This window comes from Phodopus roborovskii, unplaced genomic scaffold (assembly GCF_943737965.1).
Source record: "Phodopus roborovskii unplaced genomic scaffold, PHOROB, whole genome shotgun sequence".
Taxonomy (NCBI): domain Eukaryota; kingdom Metazoa; phylum Chordata; class Mammalia; order Rodentia; family Cricetidae; genus Phodopus; species Phodopus roborovskii.
The window spans coordinates 38,476,799-38,502,017 of record NW_026126418.1 but is presented as its reverse complement, the minus strand read 5'-3'; the positions used below and the strand labels follow the sequence as shown (position 1 = coordinate 38,502,017).

At 36.6% G+C, this 25,219-nt stretch overlaps 1 protein-coding gene across 3 annotated transcripts in view; it reads left to right on the top strand.

The window, feature by feature from the left end:
• Window positions 1-25,219, top strand: part of Csrnp3 (cysteine and serine rich nuclear protein 3) — a 149,073-nt gene that overhangs the window by 34,283 nt on the left and 89,571 nt on the right. The window contains exon 1 of one of the 3 annotated variants that reach the window (XM_051184558.1): window positions 18,218-18,528. The exons of 1 other annotated variant lie outside the window; for it this stretch is intronic. The gene's annotated coding sequence lies outside the window, so the exon portion shown is untranslated. Of the gene's footprint in view, window positions 1-18,217; window positions 18,529-19,901; window positions 20,292-25,219 lie in introns of those variants that run through there. One more of the 3 variants, XM_051184559.1, reaches the window with a different exon arrangement.

The window sequence follows — 25,219 nt, the reverse complement described above, 5'->3', positions numbered from 1 at the left end:
GTTCTCTTTGCTCATTCCTCTTGCCTATAATGCCCGCAAAGCATGACCCATCCTAGTGCCAGTCCAACCCTTTGCACATTGTCCACTTATCTTCTTATAACTGAACCACACTGCAGAGAAGGACACAGATTTGGTAATCCATTTCCATTCAAGTTAACTACCCAAAATTCAGCTAATCTTGGGTAGGGACCATCAACCTTGTTAGCTAGATCTGCTCAGTTCTTCCCCATTCAAAAGCTTTTCCAGTACCTGTTCCCAGCACCCTCCCCTCATATAATCTGAGAAAATAGAAACAAGATCTTAGTTGTCCTCTGCCCCTGGCCTCTCCTTTACACTTCCTATTATAATATGTGATTCTATCCAATGCTGCATGCTCAGCATGCACAGTAGGTCTTATTCCTTTGAACCAACTCCCAAACTCTGCTCTTCAAATTCTCCACTCTCCTCGGCTTTCCTTTTGTCATATTATTTCTACCAGCACATGAGCACACTGTTTTTCGCTTAAAAATGAAAAGTCTTACCCCCTCCCACCTACACTTCCCCATGCACCTTCTGTGCACGGCTCCATTTTGATTTGCTTGGCAAGAACACTAGAAAGGAGCTGCTTACATTTCCCTTACAACATCATCAAAACTGCTTGCCAAGGTCACAGTGCCTTCTGTGATTTTTAAAGTTAATTGTAAATTCTCAATCTTCTACTTATGTGACCCATCAGTAGAGATTGCTACTGACTGCTTTCATGCTGAATGCCCAGGCTTTTTTTTTTTTTTTTTTTTTTTTTTTTGTATTTTGCTGTGAGCAGACAACATTCTCTTAGTCTTTCTCCTTTCAGATTTTCTGTCTTGTCTCTCTTTTGTCTGCAGCTACTTCATTGGGGTGCATGGACCTCAGTCCAAAGATTATTTCTGCTACATTGTGAGTTTGAAGCCAATTTGTGCTACATGACCCTCTTTAAAAAAAAAAAAAAAAGATTGTGTGACAGCAAACTGAATCCTGTAGTCTGGGGACTTAAAATATGGTATCTTCATGGAAATCTTATTTTAGTTTAGTCCTGGCATGAACTCTATGCCTTGCATATAATGAGTTGGATACAATTCCCCGTTTGATGCCTCCAAGTCAATATATCATAGATGTTCTTAACTTAGTGTGATCTAACCTGGATCCTTCATCTTACTTACTACTCAGGAAGCCTTGGCAGTGGCTTCTAGCACCAGATGCTAATCATCCTACCATATAGTTGCACAGATGACAAGACCTTGGGTCTGAAGTGTCTACTTTTCTCTGCCTGCTCACCTAACACTCATCACATGACTTTGACTTCTTTTCTTTGGTTTTGGAACAAACTATTTGCTTGACCATAGTGTGATCCAAGCCACCACTATCTTTATCTGAATGATTATAATTGCACCCTAACACTTCCTGCTTCTCTACATCCTGCTTTCCTTTTGTGTGTCTGGAAGATAGCAATGGTTGCCTTTAGCCCCATTCAGATCATTTACTCTTCTCCCCAGTAGCTGTTTTACTTAGTCTAGTGTCCTTCAGGTTCCAGCATCCTCTGCTGCTCTTTTTCTTGTTCAGCAAACAGCCCATAGCTGTCTCACCTCCCATCCTCCTCGTACCAGCTCTTCTTCAACATTCTGTCCTCTTTGTTCCTCGAGAATGTCTCATTGTTCTGCAATTGCTACTTCTTCTTTCTTAAATACTCCTCACCCCAGATATTCTTGTGACCTACTTCCTCATCCCCTTCAGGGCATTGTTCAGCTATCCCTGCCTATGATCATGCTGTTTCAAATTTGCTGGATATTTCTTGTGTCTCTGTGCTCTATCTCCAATCCCCAGATACTACCTCCAGTCCCCATGCACTTTCTCCTAAACAAATACATAGACTATTAGTCAATGTTTTTTAGGACTTATTTATGCAAGAAAAAAATTCTGTGTCCAAAGAATGCCTGATACAATGGAAATCACTTTTCACAGATAGGGAGATTGCAAAGCATATGGCCTAAATCAGGTATCAATAAACTGTTCTACTGGGATGCTAAATGGGCAACCTCTCTTCTATACATCTTGTTTAGTCCCTTCTCTTCCAAGCCCCCCACATGGTTTGCCTAGCATCTTCAACCATTCATGCTTGTCAAGATCTGCAGCATAAATAACTCAATGTACTTAGCTAGTGTTCTTGCTAACGGCAAAATTCTAGTGGTTTTCTAATGCCCACATTCACCACTAGGTGGGAGGGAGCAGCTTGGTACAGATGCCCCACCGCCTGGGTGAAACCTAATGCCCCAGGTCCCTATCTCACCCCTGACATCAGGTAATGCATGGGAAATAAGAATCTGGAAAACGATAAGCTGATGGATGTTTATTCAGGGAAGAAATCACGTATACCAGAAACAGATGACCACTGCAGGTCCCCGTCCCAAGGATGTCTCTGGATGTTCTCTGTCTCTGACCAGTAAGTAAGTGTGTGAGCTGGATTCCAGGGCCCCCCCCCAGACCTAGTCCCCCCAGGTCATGCCCACATGTGTCCAAGTGTCCCAGTGGGTGTGGGCAGTGCTACAGGTGAGGACAGGGTGGATATCTCACTACAGTTTTCAAAGGGAGAAGAGTTATTTTCCAACACAACTTGGGAACCAATGAGATCATTTCCTTATTTCATAAATTCAGAGGTAGATTCTTCATAGATGGCTAGACATTGGCCATACAAAGGAAAATTCCTTTTCAGGTAGTTGGAACAGCATGTGTAGTACTATGGAAGTATGCAGTTGCCTCTGTGGTTCTCTATCATTGAGGAATAGATTTTACAATGGTAAGACAAGGGCAAAAAAACCAGAAGCAATATGGTAGAGGGCTGTTGTACCATGCTAAGTGCCTAAAGAAGGCATCTGTCTGGTTGAGATTATTTTTAGATTTCTCATTTTCATGTACTGTGAAGAGGGAGATCAAGGACTCAACCAGGACCCTGATCCAGTTAAGCCATGACCAGATTGGGGATGCTGTGGGATGTGTACAAGTGAGAAACATTTGGAGGAAAAATGATCATGGACAGTAAGTAAGTATAACTAGAGAAAGGGCAGGACAGTTCTGGGAGTGGCTACCAGTGTCTTTGGAGCAGAAAATAGGGATGATGTTGCTGGGCTAGGATGGGGTGCTATACACAGGCATCAAACACTGACACTGCGATGCCCTGGGGAAACCCAAGTTGGTAAAAATAAGTCTTCAGCTCTAAAGAGCAGCAAAGACTATGCCCACAGACCACACTAGGATTAAGAAGAGGTGAGTCCAGACTCATCATAGCAACCAAGAACCAAACAGTGGAGAGATAGAAGACAACTAAGGGAATTTAATGTGGATGAGGGAAGGTGAAAAATAAAGACTAGGTCTTCAGAAACAATAAAGAGAGACAGTGTTCATTTGGGAAATGTCAGTTTCAAAGGAATTGTGCTGGATTCACTGTAAAATGGATAGGACTCAGAACATTACAATCCTTAGTCAGCTGCCTGGTTTTGCTAATATTCTCATTAATAAGCATACACTTTTTGATCAGTGTTCAGTCACTGTTACATGTTACTATATGCCTTGGGAGATTGTAGGCTAAGAAAGAGTAGAAGAAGACAGGTTGACATATGGAAACATGCCAACCTTTTAAAGCAAGGGTCAGCAACTCTGGTGATTGGCACAAATGTGTTCACTGTGTGCTTTTGTATGGCCTTTAGACAAAATGAAATGGTTTTAAAAACAAAACAAATGACATATTAATGAAATTCAAATTTTGTTGTGTATACATGAAAATTGACTACAGTGGGTTGCACCAATTTATATACATAATTGACATATTTGTACATTTGTTTGCACACAGCTACTTTGTCATTACCACAGAATTAGGTGGTCACAACAACTACCACATGCCTGGTTCATTAGGGAAAGACCTGGGGAACCTCTGATTTACAATACAACCCCTGCAAAAACAGAGGAAGAGGAGTCCCAGAAAATGGGTGAAGGTGGTATCGAGGGTGTGCGAGGGAAGCTTAGCCTTGAATGATAAAGGATGTTTCAACATAGGAAGCCAGAGGAAAGGCTGATAGCATTGTACAAACACAGGCAGGTTTGTATGTGCAGGAGGAGAAAAGGGAGGAAAGCCCCTCCCCCACCTTGCACCCAAGTTAAGGTGTTGAACTGTCATCGATCATGTCATTCTGGAGGACAAAAACTGTCCAATTCATATCTGCCCTCCCACAGCCTTTACACATGGAATTTCTTTCAGCCACTCTCACTAAATATTTAATTGAATCCCAGGTGAAAGTCTATTATAAGCACATTCCTAGAAACCTCTGCCCTTAGGGCCTTGCATTTAATTCTCCCACTATCTAGGTCTACATTTATTAAAGTTTGATGTTACATTTAGAGGCGTGAAGAAAAGGGAAGCCAGCTTCTTATTTAGTTAATTTTCGGTTCACTAAATGGAGCCAATATAGTCAGAGAGAGTTAATATTCTTATTAAAATTGGCTTTTTTTTTCAGCGTAAATGGTTTTTATAAATCATTAAGAGTTTAGGAAACAGGTAATATAAAATATGAAGCATTAGTGCAGATTCTCTTTAAAAATTACTGACAATGTAAAAAAAAAAAAGGTACAAGAATAGTCACAAACGTAATAGGGGGACAAAAAAGCCTGCCACAGGGAACAGGAAGAACAAGAAAACTCATTCATTTTCTTTGGGCCACGTAGAATTTCCTCTTAAGATGTGAATTGTAAGGCCCCTGGGGCTGCATTGCTCATGCATGGAAACACTGATTAGTGTATTACACTCACATGCACATATATTGCCAGCCTGACTCTTATAAGTAAATGTTGAGTCATCTGAAAGTGTCAGGTCCAGGAAGCCAAAGGACCTGGTTGAGGCTTTCCTGTGTCTAAGCAAACAGATTTCCAAAAGACTTTACATGGCTGCAGAACAATTTCTTGGGCCTCCAGGAAGGATTATGCCTTCAGCTACCCATGTAAAATGATATTCACAGTTGAAACTGTCTAGGAAAGAAATCCATCATTTTATCATTTAACAAAAGCTATGTTTCCACGTAAAATGATTGGGTTTGTAAGATACAAACACAAAATTACACGACAACATATGTATTCACATCAATTTTCCAAACAACCACAAAGCTTAGTTCTCTAAAAAGTAAGCATCACGTGTTTACCTGAAAGTGCCAGTGATTAAAGTATTGCTCAATCTATAGTGAACTCACAAATTAATTTCACACTGTTTTTTGATGTCCATCACTCTCCCCAGTAAATCTTTCTATCTCCAAGGGAGTTGGCCCTGGATGACCTACAAAGGTATTTATCATGGGATCCTGCTTCATCATTAATCTGCTTGTAGACATAGATTGCTGAAAGGAATCCTTTCTACCAGAGATTCTCAACTTATGGGTCATGACCCTTTGGCAAACCTCTGTCTCCAAAAATGTTTATATTATGATTCATAACAGTAGCAAAATTATAATTATAAAGTAGCAATGAACATAATTGTAAGGTTGATGGTCACTGCAACATGAGGAACTGTCACTGCAATATGAGGAACTGTATTAAAGTGTCGAAGCATTTGGAAGTTTGAGAAGCACTGATCTGAAGTGACTGAAAATAGAGCTTCAGCTCTTTGTGGCACAGAATGTGTCTATATACTATATATTAGTAACCTGGCATGTTGCATAAGAGTAGCCAGGTATATTTCCACACTTCCATGTCTTAGCCTGCAATCTACAAACTCCAGAGTTTCTTCTATAGTACAGCAAGGTCTTGCAGTAAAGAGATGTGTGAGATATGGTAGAGGAGAAAGGTGGTGAGGATTTTGGGGGAGGGAAAGAGATGGCAATTATATCTAAAAAATAGAAAATAATATTAATTCTGCATTTATATCATCTTCATGTTCTGTGTGTTGCATAGTGTGTCATAACTGTAATAGTATTTAAAATGGACAGTTTATGTTCTGAAATCAATCCAAGATCAAAGGCTCTAAATGGGTTCTATTACTGATATTCAGAATTTCATAAACTCTCATTATTTTATCCAGAAATTTCCCCCTACTCAATGGTGAAGTGATGAACCTTTCTCCTAAAACGATTCCAAAGTGGAACTGTAGATGTAAATGAAATATAAAGTTTACTCTAGTGGAACAAAAATTGCACACTCTTGTCTCTAAAGTGACATTGAACATGTCTGCTGCTGGCTTCTGTGGTGTGGGGTGGCGCCATTATTACATCCTTCCAGCATTCAAGTCAACTACAGTGTTCTAAACACCATGGGCGACTTCTCTGTCCATCATTCTTCCTGTGTTTTTTTCCTATAATGTCCTATAACTCAGCTGAGCTTTACACCATTCTCTGGCTGCCTGGAAGCCACTTGGCTCACCGTGAGGGCTGTCATCTCTCCCCAACTCAGATAGCATCCACAAAGATTTCAGAAAGCACAACTGCAATTATGTAGCATTTAACACCCAACAGAGCTTCATATTTCAAGTCCTTGTGACTTTTTGTGAGGAAGGAAAAAAAAAAAAAAAAAGCCACAGAAATGGGTACTTCATAAAGGAGGGTCAAATATCTTGATATAACATTGTTAGGTACTCTATTACACAGTTGATCAGATTTTTTTTTCTGCTAATGTACTTGGCTGAGCAGTTACTCCTTTGGTTATTTTTCTTTAATCTTTCAAAAAATTACATTTATTTTATTTTTATGTGTATGGATGTTTTGCCGACATGTATGTATTTGAGCCACGAGCATGCCTGCTATCCATAAATGTCAGAAGAAGGCATCAGATCCCCTGGAACTGGAGTTGCAGATGATTGTGAACTGCCATATGGGTGCTGGGAATCGAACCCTGGTCCTCTGCGGTAACAGCATTGCTCTTAACAGCTGAGCCACCTCTCCAGCCCCATTTGACTCTTTAGGTTATTTATTTCAATAGTATTCACGATGAGGTTTGCCTCATTGAAGCTTACATTAGAAAGACACACAGTGCTATCGTTCATTTATTTAAAGTTGTCATCCAGGTGCACGTAGTGTATTGAGGGACAGGAAACATGCCTTTAAATATTGTATAGGTGTCTCTCATAAAGCAAACACTATTAATTCCTTACACTAGTGAGAATTTCTGCCTGTCAAATTCTGTATGGAAAGAAGTGTTGTTTCTTGTAGTTGTTAAAAAGAAAGTCTACACACTTGAAAAGAGCAATAGTCGCAATAGGAAGTGGTGCATTGTGACCCCTGTGCCTTACTTCTGGCTGTAAAGCCCAATAAAACTTACAAGTGGCACTTCTACCCTGTAGGACTATGTAAGGGCAGAATAAATGTTTAAACCTCAAGAGAAGCAGGAATCCACAGATACATGGGGGTGAATTTGTGTTTGGAAGCACAAACCCTGTAAAACACTATGAAATGGGGCTCATAAAGACACAAGGGTGGGCAGCTCTGTTTTTAAATCCTCTCCAAGAATAATTTCTACTTTTCTAATTGTGTTGTAGATATTCTTCAAAAAGTCATTTCAACTTTAGCTGTTTATTTACTGTGACCAAAATAGACTGTTCATTTAGATTTCACTCTCTTTGCAAATACCCTCAAATTGTATTTACTCCTACACATTATTTTTTATGAGCTTAATACCAACATTTACAAAATTATTGTAATTCATGCCACAGTGAAATGTCTGTTATTCAAGAAAATTTTCTCTAAGACTGGACATTTTAAAATATTCTGTAACATACCCTGTTCTTTGCTTCCAGAGAAAAGAATCAATAGTATGAATTTAAAAAAAAGAGTTCTCTCTCTCTCTCTGTCTCTGTCTCTCTCTGTCTCTCTGTCTCTCTCTCTCTCTCTCTGTCTGTCTCATTTTCTAATCCAGCTCTTGCAGATTTGCTTGAGGAGAGAATTTTCATTATTAACCAATGTCTCGGTGATGTTACAGACTACTAAACTCCATTGAAATTGATTCCAAGTGAAACTGAAATATTATGCTTCTCCATGTAATAGTTACCAACAGTTTTATTTAACACATGCGATAAATTTAAAAGACATCTCCATAGACAGAAATACTAATGTTCTTTGAGTAACTTGCTCTAAAATGTGCAAAGGTCTGTTGAAAAAGCTGGACTATTCCAAAATGTGTGCAAATCTCCACTCAATACCCAGGAACCCCAAAGAAACTGTTAGGGAGGGATGCATCCAAAATCACAGTGATTGTGCATGGTATTGAGAGCAGGTTGATGCACATCTTTTCCTTATTTGAAAGAAAAAAAAAAAGGAAGGGGAAAGAATGTTGACGGCAAGATTGGTGGTAACAACTGCTACCTGAAAAAAGGGGACCAAGAAATTTTTTATCAGTAGGAAAAAATTTTAACAATTTTTTTGTTGCCAGCTGGAGTGGCCATAGAAGGGGCAAAACTGTAAGACATCTTTTCTGATGCAAATCTTGTAACCCTGTGGTTGGGAAGAAACAAGTGTTTACCATGGTTCCAGCTTTCAATCTATTTTATTTAGACAAGTTTAGGAAATACAAATGGGAAGTCAGTGTTCAACATTTCTGTCCTCTAAACAACCTGAGGTTTTATGAGCAGTATCCACTATCCTAAAAGCATCTGCCTCAACGTTTGTGTGCACTTTTTGTTGGTTTCAAAATAGATGTTCTCAAGAACGTATTACTCAGAACCTCTCATAGGTAAGTCTCAAGATGGGTTCTGAGGCTGCAAGTACAAAATCAGGCAGGGCCTTTGACATCGATGCCCTTGCTTCTGCATGTTTCTAGAAGTGGAAATGCGTTTGCATAATGTGCAGCGGAAGAATTCAATCAATAAAAGAAGAAATTATGAGAAATATGACCAGAAATTGTGAGAAACTCTATGTCCAGACATCTTACAGTTGCTATTGTACTGCCCTCTGACATGGGACTCTAGGGCCTCCCTCCTAATTTATGGCTAAAGATTGGTTGAGAAATGCACATTAAAAATGCCCCTTGCTGGGTGTTGGTGGCACACACCTTTAATCCCAGCACTCACGAGGCAGAGGCACATGGATCTCTGTGAGTTCCAGCCTGGTCTACGAGCTAGTTCCAGGACAGGCTCCAAAGCAATACAGAGAAAACTTGACTCAGGAAAAAAAAATGTCCCTCATGCTGTTGCCTGGGAAACATTCCCCAACAATGCTGCAATAATTGGTTCTTCCTCAGTAACAGAACCCACTGTTCATAACATCTAGCTATGGAAAGCTTGGTCATCAGATCTCCCTGGGACATCAAGAAAGGAAGAGCCCACCTGAGAAACCTCTGCCTCTAGGGCACTCTACAATCGTGAAGGAGCCTTGGCAGGAGGACACTAATATTTTTTCCCAATTAGGTGCTTTTACCCCAGGTCTTCAGTTTTTAGGTTTTTAGTTTTATTTTACTGTTAATTTTTAACTAGATCTGCATAATGTCCTGCTGTACATTAGTCTAAATTCTTGAGTTTTCTTTCTCATCTAAATAAGTATCATACTCCTCTAGGTTTCCCGGGCCATACCTCCCCTTTGTGTGTGTGTGTGTGTGTGTGTGTGTGTGTGTGTGTGTGTGTGTGTGTGGTGAAGGTACAACCTCTCTCCTCCACAGGCAGATAAACTACCTTATCTTGCTGTGGCCCCATAACCATCCCAAGTGTCTTTGTATGCCATCCTTTGTAACTCTGGGAAAGAGGAGTGGGCACGAAACTGCTCTGCAGTACCTGGGAGAAGGATTTAACAAAACAGCCCCGTGTTTGGTTACTTGTAGAAGATGTTGAAAAGGAACCCTCATCAATCAAAAGCAATCAGGTCTTCAGGGAGCTGAGTAGACAGCGATATTAAGCTTCGAATCTAGCCTAGGGGGAGTGTTGGTGTCAGGGATCAATTCCTTTCATCTCTAACTGCTTAAATTTACAGCAATTGAAATTGTTCAGAGGCACATTCTGATTTTTAAATGCTTTCTTTGCTAATTGCAATATAACTAACATCAACACAATAACAATTTGAATATTGTTTCACTTTATATTGCATTGATAACAGTAAAACCAGAAAAGCATAAAAAAAGTCCAAGTAGGAAAAAACAAAATCATCCAATGCCTCATTCCAAGAGATCACTGTTGTTTTAAAAAATTATTTTGATTTGACTTTTTTCACTTAGTTTGTGCTTATATATTTAAAACACAGTAATCCCTTGGAATTAATGGAATAAAGATTCTGGGACCCAACTTTTGACAGAAGTATGTGAGATGCTGTAGAACCTTGCATAAAATGGTACTGCACTGCACAGAAGTAGCGTACATCCTGTTATATATACTAGATCATTTTTAGATTTCTTATAATACTGAATACAGTATAGTGCTATGAAAATAGTTTTTAGGGAGTAATTATAAGAAAAAGAATCTGTCCAAGTTCAATACAAATCAATTTTTTTCCTAAGTGCTTGTGTGTTTGGTAGACTTCCGTACATATGAACCAGTGGACACAGAGAGAAGCAATTGTGCTGAGACCACAGTCTATATATTATTTTGTACTCATTCATAATCACTAATTATTTTATGTTTCTCTCCAGTTTTCTTTTATGAGCACTTGTTGCAATTACACCTATTATATTTATGGTAATTTTTGTCATCAATTTTTCTCCTGCAAACATTTTTATTGTCTTTACATACTCATGGCTGTAGTTTTAATGGTTATCTGATATTCTACAGTATGGAGAATATATTTTAAATATATTTGCATGCTTCCAAGTTTTAACTATTAAAGTGGGATGTACTCATATCTTTGTATTCAAAACTACATTCTTCTGGTCCATTATATCTTGCTGCTCCTTGATTCCAAAATTTCTAAACTATCATAATTAGACAGATAGAGGTAAGCATAGGCTTCCACAGGTCAAAGTGTATAAATATAACAAACTGTTAGACTATGAGTAGCCATAAGTAGTAGTAATCATAAGCCAAATATCATCTTACCCATGTCATAGATAACTATCAGGAATTAAAAGGTAAAGATGGCCAACAAACATTAATAATATCCATGGTGGTCAGCTAAATTTATCAGAGTTATAATATTCCAGTACACCATACTCTCCTAGGAAGTCTCATTTCTGCTTTCACGTGCTACATGTGTGACTTCATATTTCCATATAAAATCTAGGAACCACAAATGAATGAAGATATGATAATTGTCTTTCTGGGACCAGTTTAGTCTTGAGTTGCATCTGTTTTCCAACAAACAGTATAATTTTGTCTTTATGGCAAAAGTAATCCATTGAATATATAGCATGTTTGTTTGTTACTATTCCTCTTGGACACCTAGATTGGTCCCATGACTCAGCTTTTATGAATAGTACTGTAATAATATTATTGATGGCAAGTATTTCTGTGATATACTGATGTAGAATCCTTCAAATAAATATCCAGGAGATATAGAGGCATGTCATACAGTAGATCTATTTTTAGGTTTTTGAGGTACTTCTACACTGATCACCTAAGGACCTAGACTAGTTTACATTTCCATTAGTAATAGATGGGGGTTCCCTCTTGCCAATATCTTCATCAGAATGTACTTACATAATTATTAATTAATAAAAATGAACCAATTTTTATCAGTTTGTTTATAAGGTTATTGGTTTCCTTCTATGTCTTGTTGGTTGTCCAAATTAATACAAGTAGAAAAAGAGATCTGTGGTGTACACAGACTTCCTAAATTAAGCACTATGTGATCTAACATTAAGGAACAGACAGATTCCTTATCCATATGTAGCATATTTGTGGCTCTAACAGACACACCCCAGTATCAGAAGGTTGCATAATTTCTTTCTCCCATAAATAAAACCAAGAACCAAATATGCTTAGATTGTGGTTTCATGTAATGGTGTTCTCTGATAAAAATAGACATGAATAATGAATACTAAATAGGAACCTGACTATATGAACAAGAAAGAAAATGCATGCTTCCTGCCAGGCAGCCTGCCACTAGCATTAGTAGCCATGGAAGTGAGCTCATTAATACATTTGCCTAAAGGAGAAATCTAATTTACTCCTTGTATTTATTTATTCAGGTTCTATGTTAATATAAGCATGGAGGTGGATTTCTCTATCAGGAGCACGGTTTTAATCTGCCTAAGCTACTTTTATATACTAGTGTCTTATATGCTCATAACAGTTATGTTCAGTTGATGGCATTCTAGATTTGAAGCACTGTGCAAAAAGCAGCCTTTCTTTGTTCATTTTTAATCTTTAATAATGTCACTAAGAGAAAGCCTATATTCTTTAAAGTTAGCTATGATGGAAACAATTCATATCTAAGTATCTAAGTAATAGATTTTGTCTGCAAGCTTCCCTTCCAGATTGGTGCACTGAGAGACAAAGATGGTGTCTTCAACCCCTTATAATTCTGTCCTCTTGTCTGATGCATGGGAATGGCTTAAGTATAGCATTGAATGGCTCAACATCTAAGTATCTTGAATTTTAACCTTGGTTAACAGTATCATCATTTTGTGTGTGTGTGTGTTTACTAAATTAAAAACCCTGTATGTGGAGTTTTCTTTCCTTCATCCCCAATTTGAGTGTCTGCCAAAGTGTTCATTGCTCAGTCTTCTTCTCTACCCTGAGACTACCACCCTATTCATTCAGAGCTTTATATTTATTTCTGAAATAATTTAACAATTTCTCAGGTTCTCTCTCCAATTTGTGTTTTTGAAGAGTTTGCAGAGCTTCTTACAAAAGATATAACCAAGCGCCTTCACTATCTTGTATAGTGCAGATTGATGCTAGGAGGGGCTCCAAGAATCAAAATTGCAAATGCTTGGTCCCACCAGACTGACCATCTTTGGACTGGCTTCCTCAGTGCTCTCCACAAGTGCATCTACCATCCTCACAATTGTGTTACCTCTTTTGTAAGGCTCATCATGACAGGGTACCATTTCTAGAGTCAGACTAGATTTAGCCTTAAGTCAGACTTCATTAACTGACTGAATTACTTACCTGATCTGTGTCTCAGCTATGTTATCTATAAAAAAAGAGATGCTTAAGAAAACTCCTTCATAGACTCGTTTCAATAATTTATGTGAATTAAGTACTGATTATAAAACATTTTGGTCTGTGTATGGTAACTATTAGGTGAATTTAGATAACACTGTCCACTCTTGTCTTTATGTTATTGCTTATTCTTCAATTTATAATGTTTTCATCATCCTTCTACTAACTCTTTGAATCTGCTTCTGTACATAGACGGAAACCCACTTACTCACCAGATACACTGTTTATCTCTCTTAACAAGTCAGAATATAAAACTCAGTTCCAAACATTGTTAGTCAGTGAATATAAAATAGATGCTACCATCACATTTCTATCTGCTTATATATTTGCATCAATTACTCCATATGAATAATATCCCAAGGTCGTTTCTTATGTACCCATTATATACAAGGTTTATTAGATAGATCAAACATTTGTGGGTTTGTGTAGATGAAAACAAACAACAACAACAACAACAACAATACCTTTCTCTATGTTTTGACTCCAAAGCAATTTTGTAGCCTCTTTAGTTATGGTATATAATATTATTGACATGAAAAATTCATTCATTCTATTTCATTGTTCCTTTTGTTTCCTTTTAACAGTTCAGTTCATGGTTGATTTTAGGTTGTATCATTTAAATCCATATATTATTTTGTCCCAAGTTAGATATCTACTTCAGCCTAAGCAGCAATTACTATAACCATTGCTAATGGCCACTGTGACATAAGTGTATCCTTTGTGTTCCTAGGAGGCTTGCTTCATTTGGTCTTTTCTTTTAACAAATGTTGTTTTCTAATGTCTTTGTGGGAGTAAAAGGAAGGGTCAAGGGAAATCTGGACACGTCATTCTTTGGGTCACTTTGCATTTGGATTTCTTTGCAGCCAGGTTCAGATGATTTATGTTCCTATTGTAGTTGCTGTGGTAGTAGTTATAGAGCAATTCCAGCTATTTAACCTGTGTCCTTCAGAGAGTTCATTCACTGACTGCTAAATTTAACATCTGCTGCTTTCATAGTATAATGTCTCAGTAGAATGAAAAACCACAAGGATATGTGTTAGCCAGTATTTCTCTAAGTATGTTATGCCTAACTCATTATTATCAAAATTACATTTTTCTTTTCTATCCAACCAGAACATATTTTTTCCCTCCATTAGCCCCTCCTTGGGTGGTGAAATCAGACATAGAGAAAACAATGTAAATACTGTCCTGTATGTCCTTTATTCAAAGAAGTTTGCTTTGGCCTCCCAAACATGTTAATAATAATTGACATTAAATATTTTCACAGTATTTGAAAGTTGACAATCTGAGGGCAGCACAAATCAAAATATGTGCAACATTATTGATCATAATAGAGTCAGCTAAATTAATGTTCTCTAGTCTGGTTAGGACCTGTACTTTAGCCATTGAATCATTAGCTTTTGAAGCCATAAATGAAGTCAAAGGTCAGTTTATCTCACCATGTTTAAGATTCCATCATTGTGTCTCCTTGACTCTCTTCTTGCCTCAGTTATCAACCTTAGTTCAAGCTCACTGTTTCTACCCACGTCTTCCAACACTTTGTTGCTGGGACAGTACTTCACTGAGCTATCCATTGGCCTTACCTCTCATTCTTTGCTGACCTCACAGCATCACATATACACGGGAAATACTCTCCTCTCAAGCTTCATGCTGCTCAAAGGGGCCACCACCTTTCTTCTTTTTTTTTTAACTTTTGAACACATGCCTATAATTCCTATCTCACCAAGTCAACTCAAATTTCTTCTTACTATAGTTTGTAAAGCTTTGCTCTTGTCTCTGTGTATTCTCCAAGGTGACATTTATGTAGTAATTCAGTTTCTCCTAGCATGTCTGTGGGTGGCTTCTCCATCATGGCAGGCTTGAGGTAGTCAATCTCCTTACATAGCTCAGGGGACTTGGAGTAAGTGTTTCAAGTTGAAGCCACAGGTTGTTTTCTTTTTTAGGATCTATCCTTACAATGTTCAGAATACCACTCCTGGAAAAGAATTCAGTAGAGGCAGCCACAAGGCAAGGTAAAAGAGTTAGGCTGTACTCTTTAACTAAAGAATAGCGAAGCATTTTCAACCTTTATTTACATATATCATTTTATTTTTGAAAGATTTGCTTTCTGTTTTAGATTATGATACCCAAAAGGAAAATTTTCAATAGGCTACTCAATGAACTATTTTATACTATAACAATATTTTTATTTTAATCGAGAATATCAACATGAAAATTTATAATGATTTGACACAAAGTACATATTGAATTGATAAGATGTTTAAAATTGAAACAAGGTAGCCATGTCACCACCTTCCTATTATATTCTCCACATCAGTATTCTTGTTTTTTTTTTTTTTTTTTTTTTTTTTAAGGTAGAGTGGCTCTGATCTTCTTGAGAACAGTTAATATTTCACTTTTATATTCCTAGCAACTGTCTCAGAGCATGAGACATGGTAACTTCCAAGAAGTGTTTGTTGAATTGGACTCACTTATTCCTCAATTTTTAAACTGATATAGTGAATTTACCGACTTCCCAGAACAGGCTGGGAGGAGATGAAGGGCAACCTCATCAATGGGGAAATGAACAGCAGGTGCTGGGGTAAATGCCAGACAACAAGGCCTTGAAAAACAGACACGTAGTGCAATACCTCTTCCTGTTCTGCGGATCATCTTCTTAGCAAAAGTCTATGCCTGTGTTAACTTTGGACGCCAGAAATTAAACATCTTAGATTCCTTTTGATAATCTTTGCCTATTTTGAAGAAAAAAAGTATGAACCCAAATGATTCTATATCAACTTTCCTTCAGAGGAAGAGTTGAACTATTTTTTCCAGTTCACAACTTTTAATATCATAAATTAAGACACCCCTTTAATCTTGAATGCAATGAACTGTTTTAAGCTGTGATCTTGTGTGTCTCTGTCAATTTATATCTGAAAAACTCTTGGCTGATGAAAGTGTTACATAAGCAGAAGCGCCGATGTTTATTGTGTGATGTGAGAATCTCTGCTGTAGTTAGTTTTCTTGCCATGTTGCAGACAGAGGATTCCAGACTTTTGATTGGAATGCTATGCCCATTTTGTGATTTGTTTTAATCATGAGGCAAGTTCTTGTGATTTTAAATTACTTCTTCAATGTCTTCCATTTTTTATACATTAGACAAAGATGATCTCTTCCTACAAAAATCCTATTTGTATTTGATATAAAGATAATTTATTATAATTACTGCAAGTGGTTTAACCTGTTAAACCTGTTAAAATTTAACCTGTTTTATTTTTATTAATATTAATTACCAATACTTGGTTAAATCCAACTTACAGAGTTAAAACATAGAAATATTACTATATATTTCAAGACTAGTTTACGTGCCACAATAACTTCCCAAGGTTATTTAAGACAATAACAACCTGGATTATTACTATTGTCCATTCTTCCCCTTTCTAGGTCTCTCTGGCTCTGGCAGCTACCTTTATTCCTTTTCCACATAGATGATTTTATCAGGCTTTTACAGTTAACATATTGTGTTGATAGTCTTCCTATCAGCAGGTCTTCCTTTTTTCTAGGCATTTGTTTCCAGCTATTTTATATTGATTTTGCTTTAGTTCTCATTAAATTTTTTTTCATACCTATCTACAAAATTCACACATATATGGATTTTTTTCCTCCTCCTCCCTCCCACTCTGTGATCTCCAGAACTACCAAAGAAACTCTGAAGCTACTGATGTTTTTTTTACAGACTCTTTCATTCTACTTGGCAACCATTTTACCTCACTGTTTTGAAGTGATGCAGTAGAAGAAAAAAAAAAAATGGCTGCCTTTTGTTTATTTCCTTGAACTCTTCAAGTAATATAAAGAAAAAAAAAATGTTGAAATTGTTTTCCTTAAGTACTTATTTTTAATCACACTGATTTTATTCTCTATTATTTTTTAGATTTAGCCGACAAAACGTTTACATTGCAATGTTTTTCTTTTAGCAAATAGGAGGTTATTGATTGGAGGTTGATGTGAGTGTGTGTATATTGATGAACATATGTATGTATGTACCTTCATTCCTTTTAAAATTCAGGACTGACATCTTTATAAGTATATGCATATACTGGTGCAGGAAATCCATTTTTCTGATTATTGTATGGCGCTTCTGGCATTTCCTTCTGTGATCTTCGTTGAATTTGCATGTATTTGCCATAAGATAATCACTGAAATTTGTGAGTGAAAGGCTTCTTTCAAATACCAATTCAAGTTAGGCAGGCTATGAACAAAATATCCCATAAAATATATGGAATGCTTAATCAAATTCCATTAATTAAATAGGTTTTTGTTTGTTGTTTGTTTGAATATCCTTAATTGATTTTCAAATTTTGAGAATTTATTTTTGGAATCCATAGTATACATGTATTAAAACAGTATCTAGGCAGCAAAAGTTTCCTGTAAATGTTGAGCCATCATCACTAGAAGTACTTGGTAGCAATAAAATCAGATAAGATAAACCATATGCTCTATTGAGGTAAGCTGTCTAAAATAAGTTACCTTGATTTTAAGAATTAGTATGAACCATCTGTTCTTTAACTTAAGATCTTCATTGTTCATTGTAGTCAGCTGTTCTAGGAATGTGTCATCTTTTGAGAAGATAAATTAATCACCTACCTCATTTATACATTTAATAAAAAGAATCTAACCCCCTCATCTTCCTTATCAAAGAGAATTGTAATCTCTGTTTTTTTCATGTAGAGTGTCTTTTAGAGATGGGGATATTACTGAAGGAAATTTTAAGGGAACCAGCATTCAGCCTTTTAATGGGGGTTCCAGCATTCAGCCTTTTAATGGGGGTTGGCGGGACCAAGAAAAGAAATAGTTGCATTTAAAAGGTTAAAATGTATTGTGAGTTGGTCCATTAGAACAAGGCTCATCCTAATATTTATACAACAGTATTTTCAGGAACATAAGGTAGGAAAAGGCTTGAGCAAGTTTTCTTCCCATAAACTCTTTACTCAACCTTCAATTAACATAAAAGCTATCCCCCCCCCCCTTTAATGGTTGTGGAAACATTTTCAATAATAAAATCTTGTGAAGGGATTTCCCCAAATTGTGGTACGTTAACGTCTGAGGGCAGTTCCCTAATTTGTAATTTCTCCCTTCTAGTAGAGTCAGCTGATAAAAAATATCCATAGACACAGTGAAGTCAGTGGCACGCCTGGCTTTCTCAGACAGAACTCCATGTGATCACATATAGGCAGCCTCACGGAGGCTGAGGCCGTGCAGCTAGCAGTAGGTAATGAGCCTTTGTGCCAGCGAAGCTCTTGTCTCGGAACAATAAAGCATATGGTACCAGCAATAAAACACAGGGCTGGGAAATGTAAGAAGATTCCACTGAACCAGGAAGAACGATGCCGGTCGCGATGCTGACACGTACTATAAAATGATCATCGATTTATTTTGGATTCTAATGAATAAAGAGTGCCAGGACTCGACTACAGCTATTTGAACAGGTCGGTGATTTTTTTAAAGCCCCCCACAGCACTTCCTTGTATTTGATTGCATTTAAATTAGGTCGGGTTAATGTGTGTTTTGCCTTAAACGACAACTTTACAAGGTATTTGCAATGTGTAATATGAAGGATGCACTTGAATTGACCCAGCAAGATTGAATTTTTGATGTAGTCAAATATAACAAAAATGCTGGCATTATTATGTTAAATTCAAAAGTTGTTTATTCTATTTAAGAATTTATAGGTTAGAAAAATGTCATTTAATAATTTCTAATACTTTAGGTATGCAGAAATATATAAAGCAGAATGGCTAATCAATAGCTGCTATAAAAAAGCTCCACTTTTCCATATTAAAAAATTCTGTATTGCCTTAATTTGTGTTTCTTTTGGAAGATAAGTCATTCAGAATTTGCTAATGTTTTCTAGTATACTGCAAGATATTTATGCAAAAATGTATAATTTTTAAATAAAAAATTAAAAGAAAAAATTTAAATGTTATTTAAAGATATGTTTAGGCTTTAGTAATATATCCATACTACTGCTTAAATGCTTTTTATTAAACCTTCTATATAATAAAAAAAACCCTATATACTAGATGTTAGTTATAAATACGTGAAGAAAAACATATCAACTTGATTTTTAAAACAGGATTGGATTAATCATTTGATGAACAGTATCCCACCGGTTCACTATTTCAGAAAAGAAGTATACATCTTTTTGGGTATTAATAAAATATCTGCATCTGGAAAATAACTAGCTCTTGGGTTTCCGAGTCGTAGAGAAGTTTGTATTTCAAATAGACAGATTGCTGTGTGTAGGGATTTGAGGCCAGGAGTAACTCTAACAGATAACAGCTCACCACTCAAAATCATTGGAAAAGACAAGCGCTGCTGTGGGGTGACTCTTCGAATTGAAATACGCAGTTTAACTTTGCCCTACGTTTTTACTGCTATATCGTTTAAAGGCATTCAGGGACCTAAATTCTTCACAATTAATTTTTGGGTACCATTTATGATGATGATCTTTAAGACACCTGGGCACATTTAACATTTTTAGAATTACTATAAAGTGACTGAATCTATGTGTATACTGCCTAATGTAAATTGATGTCTGTAAATGTTGTTTAAGCCACCACAACAAAAACAGCCCATATGTCTGATTATGCATGCATTACACTTAAAAAAAAAAAAAGAGCTATGTCTCCAAAACAAGAGAAGTTAATGACGATTTAAAATTGGCCTTCCACACGTATTTAAATGAAGTATTTGACTATTTGGGTTTCCTTGGTTACCAGAGTCGCTGCAGACAGCTTCTTGTGGTGCGGAGACGGTAAACAAGTAGCATAAGACTGAAACAACCACTAAAATCTTTCATCCATTAATGGACCTAAGGGGTGTGATGTTGACAGCCTGGTGAAGCATGCCCTCTCCTCATTGCGGGTCCCGGTGCTGGGGAGGGGGCAGGGGGAGGATGCAGGTACCCTGGCTGAACCTCAGCTCCACATTTCCTTACCCAGCATTCCGCTTAGGCTGCTGGAGCCTTGCCTGAGCCTTATGCAAATGAGACCAGCACAAGCTTTGACTGCAGAAGAGGAGGGGGCAGAAAGGAGTTCAAAGGTCACGGGGCTGGCTGAAAGCTGGATCAGTTGCCTGGGGAAAAATGTATCCTGGGCTTCTGCAGCCTTGTTTTGCAGCTGTTAAAGGAAGTGCGCTTTATTTCTGAAGGTTTTACAGCGTGTGCCGTAGTCATTCAAAGTGCATGCAGGTACGATGACATTTCGTGATGCGTCTGATTTTATTTCTGTTAAAGACACTGATGGTGATTGGTTAAATTCTCTGTGGCAGTTGGCAGGATGTTGCTGGTTTTCAGGCAACCCTTGGTAGTTTCTTTTTCTTAATATTATTTTTCATTTTTCTCCTAGTGTTTCTCTATTTGGGTTTTTTTTTTTTTTTTGTTCTGATAGAATATTTCCTCAGAAAAACCGTTGGGCTTGGGTTTCTGAATAATTGTGCCTTTTGGACATGTGTTTATTTTGGAGAGCTATCTGGTTGAAATATCTAGATAAATATTAACATTTAAAACTTTCAGTGGATTTTTCTTAATTTTTAAGGAAATGTATTTTAAATAAGAACTGAATTCCAGCCTAAGACTTTTGTGAGTTTTGTGGAATTAAATAATAGAGTTCTTTTGTTCACAGCTGCAAAACACCATAAGGATAATTTCAAGAAGTTACATTTTAATTTTAAGACAGGGTTTGGTTTTGAGAATTTTCACCATCCATTGTATTGTTAAAAATATTACTAGTGTAGTGATTATTTATTTTTGGTTTAAATTCCTTTGATCCTTTTCATTTTTCTAATTGTCACTATTTTTTTTTTCTTTTTTTGGACTTTTCAGACAATGTTACTTACATTTAACACATTCAACTTCCTATGACTTTGCTTTTCAGTTATATTAGGGTCCTAAAGGGTTCCTCGTCAATGTGGTAAGCAGGACAAAGCTTCCCCCGTTTTCCCCCAGCACACACTAATATCACACTTTTGTAGAATGTGTGATTACATCATAGTAAATCTGCCCCACACCAAACAAGTGTGTATTCACATTTATTGTTCACACTGCTTTTTAATTTTCACACTATATTTTAAGTATAGTCCAACTATGTTCATCCACTTCATCAAAAAATATAAATGGGTAGTTCAACAGTTATAGTGTTGATGAGTAAAGTATGGTATTTTCATTTGCATTGCATCTGTCTCTATCACAGGTTGTGTGTGTATTGGAAACAATGAAGGTGCAAGATAGGCAGTTAGCCATGAAATTACCGCTTTATGCATCCATATTTATGTGAAAAGTTTGAAAAGTGAAATTTATAAAGCTTACATGTAAGCTTTATTGAGAAAGCCAAGTATTTTCTTGCACTTGGGGAGTTAATTTTATTATAATGATGTGGGTAGTTTGGCAACAATATCTTTCATGTGATTTGAGTGGAGCAGACCAAAACAGGAATGTGTGGACATTCAATCAGTGAAGGACAGTTACTTCAAATATTTATGCTATTTACTTTGTAGTGATTGATCTTTTCCAGATTCTCACTCTTTATCACTCACTCCCCGGAACGTTATGACATTTATCCAGGACACTGAGTTGAGTTTATGAAATGGAATTCATGTTTTTGTTTTTAAAAAGTGCAAAAGATGGCAGTATTCTTTTTTTCCTGAATACTTCTTGCTGTGAAACTTTCAATGACTTAAGCTACAGGAAATACATTTTAAATAAATTACTTTCTTTTTTCCCATTGATCAGAAGATGCTGGCCTCTGATCTCAACATTACTTGTAGATGTTTATTAAAATTACTAAACATTGCATGTATACATGTATGTATTCCATGTGCTGTAGTGCACATTATATATCTGTTGTCACATTGTGTATGTTATTATATAATCAGGAAGCTAAACAAAATCTTTCAGATTGTTTAGCCATACTTTAGTGACGTTAAAAAAAAAAATCCTTTCTGTTAATTTAGATAGTGCCAGTAGTTCCTGCCTACCCACCCCGTGTGTATTCCAGGCAGAGAAAAAAAAGACATGAGGTTAATATTAATATAGGCAGTGCAACACTTTTGACTTTGGGCCTGTAGCAGCTACCAAGGAGCATATTTTGAATATAGAAATAAAAATACAGTCTGAGCAAAAAAATAGAACCCATGAAGAGTCTTAAAGAAAACATGATAATAGATATATGTGGAATAAAGAACATTGTTGTGCTTCTGTGAGCCACAAGAGAGCTATTTATGTCCTGAAGCTAATTTATGGCTTTGAATATCCTGGGTAATTTATGTCTGGATGCAAATTCACCCCTAACTTTGAAGTCTTTTTGCATTGGCTTAATCCATCCTGCTTCCATGTAGATAGATCCCAGCAGCTTGCATGCAGTGTGCTTATGATCTGAGTTTCTAAACGTATATAGAAAAATGTATTTATGTAAATATAATTCAAATTAAACTTGAGAGTAAAGAGAGTAATTGAAACACCAGCCCTTGGGGGTAGATAGGTAGTGTATGTGATGAAACAATGTCATATTCAACTTCAAAGGAATCTTTAAGGATTTTTTTTTTCAAAACTAAATATCCCCATTTCTGATTCCAAGCCTGTCTTTGTCATCATTTGAAACTAGAGACCATATTGTAGGCTTGGAAAAGATTTTTAGGACAAACATGTTATTCAGTCTAGGAGCATGGAGCAGAGCCTAAAATCTACAAACAACTGTTGTCATTTCAAATTAACGTGTATAGATTTTGATTTTATGATCACTGTATTTGTCCATCCCCTGAACTTCTACAGCCTATGAAATAGAAAAGAACAAAGTGACTTTTAACGCCAATAGGGAAATGTTCAAAACCATTACTGGGTATTCAAAGCAACTGCATTATTTTAACATGGCAGCTCTTAAAGACACAATCAAAACAAGAGATTGTCTTTTGATTGCCTGTTTTAGATTAAATAAAATTGAATCATTTTGTCGAAAAATATAAGCTCAACACAATTATAAAGTGATTTTAAGGATCTTATTAGAACCATAGCAATATTACAGTGGCCATCTTATGCAGATGGAAATGAGCACAACATAAAGATTATTTTCCAAATAGCAGGAGTTTATAAGTCTCAGGGTGCTTTGTTTAGGTTTTTAATGCTAATAGCATTCATGGAAACAAACAAAATCACATCACTCTGCCTTGCTGAGCAAAGTGGAAGTCAGTATAGACTTTTCTTCCTGATATCAGAGCCATTAATTCAGTCTTTATTTATTTGCCATCTCCAAAACACAAAACTGTAGCTTGATTGTCCTCCAGTACCAAGTAGCCTCTTAGTTGTGCATTCTTGTTATATTCATTTTTTATACCTTTATGGATTTTATTTTCTCTTTACTTGTTTAGTTTTTATTTTAACATAATAATTATTCCACAAGACAACCATTCAAAAATAAACTTTGTGATCAATTTCTTGGTGGTTTTACACTAAGTTCTCAAATGCAGAGACTTTGTTAAGCAAGGAAATGAAATTAACATGTTACCATACTCCATGCCCCATATACTGATTTTCCTACTTTTCACACACACACACACACACACACACACACACACACACACACACACACAGTGTATTAGGCACAAAAATACAAAGAATAAGCAAAATTTGTTTGTATTTTGTCCTCGGGGTAATCTCAATTAAATGAGAAATTATTCCTGTTGTTGCAAGACTTGTCATATTAGACTATTGACAATAACTTGACTGTACTTTATATCTAATAGGAAAACATGTACTCTTAAGTACATAATACACAAGGACCAACTTTTAGTGCCATTAACTAATTATTAGAGCCAGATGTACCTCTTTTACCAGCTTCAGGAGTTTTCCAAGCCTGATGGCATATTCACAGACTTCTCACTAATGGGATGGAGGAGACTGCTTTATTGTCTCCATGCAGATTTAGGAATCCATACATACACTGAGTTTCCCTTGAACCTGTTCATGGCTCACATTATTTCCAGTCCCAAGGAACATATGATCACATGCCATTTGAAAATTTACTACAGCTAAGACAGAAGATGGGTTGTGGTACTTACTACTAATTTTGTAGATATGTAAATACACTCTAAAGAATTGTGTGAATATAAAGGAACATGGAGCTTAGTATGGAAAGAAACATTTTAAGAAAGAAAGCAGCCGGACAGTTGCAGCACACACCGTTAATCCCAGCACTGGGCAGGCAGAGGCAGGTGGATCTCTTTGAGTTGGAGGCCTCCCTGGTCTACACAAGGAGTTCCAGGACAGCCAGGAATGCACAGAGAAAGTCTCAAAACAAACAAACGAACAACAAAACAAAGTCAAACAAACAACTCAAAATACAAGTTCAAAGTATCTGGAAATAGCCAATATGTCATATATTGGCCTTTTGTTTACCATTCTTCTTCTTCTTCTTCTTTTTTTTTTTTTTTTTTTTTTTTTGGTTTTGGTTTTGGTTTTGAAATAAGCAGTGCACCCCAGTCTGGTCCAAATTCACTATGTAGCCCAGGCTATCCTGGAGCATTTGGCCATCCTTCTTATCAGTCTTCCAGATGCTGGAATTACAGGTATGCATCCCCCATGCCCAGTTTGTGATCTTTTTAACACCAACATTTTTAAGGAACTGAGAAGTCTTGCTTTCAAAATTAGATGGTTTGTTTAAAACAAGAAGACATGAAACCTTAGGAAAATCCAAAAACAGTTTGAAAAATACGGTATGTAATATTGCATACTATATCCTTACTTTTTGGTTGTTACATAGTTGTTATGTAGTCGATAGATGATTTCAGTCTTATGGGATGTACAGAAGCTGAATAAGAGCGTGGCTAAAAGTGTAGATTCAAATCCCAACCTTGATGTCATTCCCAAAGTGTGTTCTGGAACTATTACACATGTTTTCCCAAAGCAAAAAAGAGTACCAGATCTCACTGAAGGTCAAACTTAGGTAGCACTAAGAGCTAATGCCTTGAGTTGTAACCAGGCAGGAGCAGGAACAGCCATCATGATCACTGAGGTTCAAAAGACATATGACTTTGTAGATACCTTGAATCTCCAGATGTGATGTAGCAAAGTAGAGAGTTTAGTTTTATTTGTTTATTTTAATAGCTTTTACTGGTTTTCAAATTTCT